At 44.8% G+C, this 3,857-nt stretch overlaps 1 pseudogene; it reads right to left on the bottom strand.

Annotated features, from left to right (window-relative positions):
- Positions 1 to 2,820: 2,820 nt before the first annotated feature.
- Positions 2,821 to 2,938, bottom strand: LOC126204794 (5S ribosomal RNA; annotated as a pseudogene).
- Between the last annotated feature and the right edge of the window lie 919 nt (positions 2,939 to 3,857).

Here is a 3,857-nt window from a genome sequence, read left to right as displayed (position 1 = left end):
CCTCCTTTGACAAACACAGGCCCTCTGTTGCACGTCGACTGAGCAGCTGCATCGTCCCAACTTCATCTCAAAGAAAATGTCGGGTCTACCTAGAAAAGCGGGTCAAATATACGGATGGAAAAAACCGACCGGTTGAAATCGAAACCGCTATTTTAGTTCCGAATAACTGGTATTTTTCGGTATCTGTTTGGTCTCGACAATAACAGCTGTTTTTTTTATTTTCTACTAATAACCACATTAAAAAACCGAAATATCAGTTAAGCATAGCAGAACTTATAAAAAGTTTTGGTTTTTTTTAAAAAAAACAAGTAATTTTTATTCCTAAATTTTCACTGCTTTGAAATATTATTTCGTTACAGAAAATGGGAAAAGCGATCAGTGGTGCTTTAGTGACAATGCTGACAGAAATGGGCAACAAACACATGCGTAAGAATTGTTACAGTTTTCTTGAGACAAAAACGAACCTATTAACATGTGCCATGGTCTGTTGGATCGCATGCTTGTAAATGCAGCATGGGAGACTTTCTCCATTTGATGTCTACGGAAGTTTCATGCTGTCGTTGCCCAACGTCAGTTGTATTACAGAGTGTCACCATTCCTAGTAGTGAAATATTTTACGAAGTGCGGTACCAGTGAAGTACAGTGCTCCATTTCCTTTAAGAGATTAAGAACGAGAGCAGCCGCAACAGACTCTCGACGTCATATAAGAAGAAAACTTATACCTTAAAAATTCATTTATAATAAAAACTAAAAGTAGCTGCACTGTTACCTGTGTATCTTATCTACTTGTCGCCCCTGAAAACGGACAAATTAGCACGAAAACTACAGTTTTTCAACATCAGTTTTCACTCTTTAGCATTCAATATTCAAAAATGGTTCAAATGGCTCTGAGCACTATGGGATTTAACTTCTGAGGTCATCAGTCCTCTGGAACTTAGGGCTACTTAAACATAACTAACCTAAGGACATCACACACATCCATGCCCGAGGTGGGATTCGAACCTACAACCGTAGCGGTCGCGCAGTTCCAGACTAGAACCGCTCGGCAACTCTGCATTCAATATTCCAAATGCCCAAATAAGTGTGTGATCCTCGATTACAAGATGATTTTTGAGAAGAGTTTGAAAAAATTAGAACCAGTAGGAGAATACTGTTGATTTTTGTAGTACTGAATCACTTATCACTTTTCATGAAAAGCAACGAAGTGTAGACGGACTAAGTTTCCTTTTTCTTGCCTATTTAATTTAGTATTTTGATTTTATGTGTCTTGGAACTGAGGGAGTCAAAATTTTTCAGTATTTGTTAAGGTCCTACGTGCATCACAGGAAATGATAGGAATATAACATCGGTTACTTCACAGCGGTTGTAACAGGTTAAACATAAGCGAAAAAGACATAAGCGAAAACCGATTGTTTCAGCAATAACCGCCATCCACAGTCAGACATAGCAATCAAAATCACCGCAAACGGCTAGCTCTGCAGGGTAAACTCATCGATGAGCGGCTTCAGCTGGATGTGACATACCTGAAGAAACTTGTGGAATCAAGTACTTGCGGAATTGGGGCCATTATAAATGGTAGAGGTGATGGTAAAGTGTTGTTAGTGTGACGTCTCCTGGGATGACTAATGTTTTGTTCTGTATGCTTATTCGTGATAAAAAGTCTACAGATATTAAGTTTAAATATTCCCTTTGTATTCATGTCCTATATACTAAAGACAATTTAGCCTCGTCTTATGTTTTCTGACGCTTGTATTTGAATGTACGAGCCTCGAGCAATTTAAAATAAACGAAAGTAGATGCGGTAAGACTTCAGACTTTCGCAGAGATAACATTGACTGTTAACGAAGGTACTAGCATACGGATTAGGTTCTCAAATATGTGAGTGACTCGAGGACTTCGTAAGTAATAGAACCCAGCACGTCTTGTCCCCGACAGCGAATGTTCATCGAAAATTAGGGTATCGTCAGGAGTGTCTCCAAGATATGTGGTAGGACCACTATATTCTTTTCTACCTAAATGGTCTGGCGGACAGACTGGGGAGCAATCTGCAGTTGCTTGTTGATAAAGCTATGATGTATAGGAAGACGTCGAAGCTCAGTGACGGAGGATGCAAATGACTTAGACAAAATTTATATTCGGAGTGATAAATGGCAGCTGGCTCCAAATGTAGAAAAATATTAATGAATGCGGATGAGTAGCAAATGCAAACCCTTAATTTTCGGATACAGTAGTAATAGTGTGCTATATGACACAGTGGCGTCTTTTAAATAGCTGGGCGTAACGTTGTAGAGCGATATGAAATGTAGGTAGCATGGGAGGATTGGGGTAGACAAGTTACGGTTGTGGGTGACTTCAATTTATGGTGAGAATTGTGGGAAAATTTGGTTCATGTGTAAAGGAGGCCGCATGTAGGACGCCAGTGCGACCTATTCTTGAGTAATACTCGAGTATTTGGTGTATGCACCAGTTCGGATTAGGAGCAGACATCAAAGCAGTTCGAAGGCAGGCTGCTAGATTTATTACCAATACGTTCGGAAAACGCGCACGTATTACGGAGATGCTTCGAGAACTCAAATGGGTATCCCTGAGTGGAGGGGGGGGGGGAGGAGGCGATGTTCTTTTCGAGGAATAAGTACTCCGTCGTCAGGCCACAGGTGGCCCATCGGGACCATCCGACCGCTGTGTCATCCTCTGCTCAGGATGCGGATAGGATGGGCGTGTGGTGAGCACACCGCTCTCCCTGTCGTTATGATGGTATTCTTTGACCGGAGCCGCTACTATTCTGTCGAGTGGCTCCTCAATTGGCATCACCCCGAAAAATGGCAACAGCGCATGGCGGCCCGGATGGTCACCCATCCAAGTGCCGGCCACGCCAGACAGCGCTTAACTTCGGTGATCTGACGCGAACCGGTGTATCCACTGCGGCACGGCCGCTGCCCTTTTCGAGGAATAGTACTGAGAAAATATACAGAACCGGCATTTCGCGTAAGGTCCACGAAGATAAGATACGAGAAATTAGGGCTCTTACGGAGGCACGTAGGTAGTCGTTTTTCTCCGCTCTCTTTGTGAGTGGAACAGGAAAGGAAATAACTAGTAGTGCTACAGAGTACCCTCCGCCACGCACCGTACGGTGGCCTGCGGTGCACGTATGTAGATGTGGATATAGAATAAAGTGTTTTCGGGCTTCCAGCAGCGTCACAAGTAATTAAGAAACTACTGAAATGCAACACTCTAGCAGAGACGGAGCCCTGCACCTCAGAGTGGCGTGTGATCCAGCGATTGCGAGGCTGAAGCTGAAAGCCCAGCCAACGCATGCCCCTAAAGGGTGATGCTGTGGGCGTCAGTGACGTCACAGCCGGCAACTAGAATATACGCAAGCTTAACAACAGCGATTCAGCAGTCGGTCTGCATGGCAGTGGCCGTTTAGTACTCGGTTGAAAGTTTGTGGAAGGCTGAAAACATGTTATTGACCGAAGATGCTTGCAGTCTGGTGCTTATAGTTGGTGTAGATAACACAGACAGATGAACTGCATAGGAAAGCACAAGAAGGTCGGTCCAGATCGGGTGCACAGTTTGAATTTGTTTGGAGGTTTGAAGTACTGTGTTGACCGTAGGCAGATAGCGTCTCGGAAACACATGTAGACGTGAAATTATAGTCTAATAATGCGCGCCCAGTCATTGGGAGGGGACGGCCGCTCCGGTGAGCGGCGAGGACGAATAGAGCCGTGAGGGCGGCGGGGGCGGCGGCGGCGTCCTTTGGGCCGGGCGGCCGCGACTTACGGCCGGGCGAGCGCGTAAATCCCAATTAGCAGTGACGCGGGCCATCTGTCGCTGCTCCTCTGTGGGCGCCGCAGTTC

Source organism: Schistocerca nitens, chromosome 9 (assembly GCF_023898315.1).
Source record: "Schistocerca nitens isolate TAMUIC-IGC-003100 chromosome 9, iqSchNite1.1, whole genome shotgun sequence".
NCBI classification, from domain to species: domain Eukaryota; kingdom Metazoa; phylum Arthropoda; class Insecta; order Orthoptera; family Acrididae; genus Schistocerca; species Schistocerca nitens.
The sequence above is the reverse complement of the archived record's forward strand: the minus strand, read 5'-3'. Positions and strand labels throughout refer to the sequence as shown.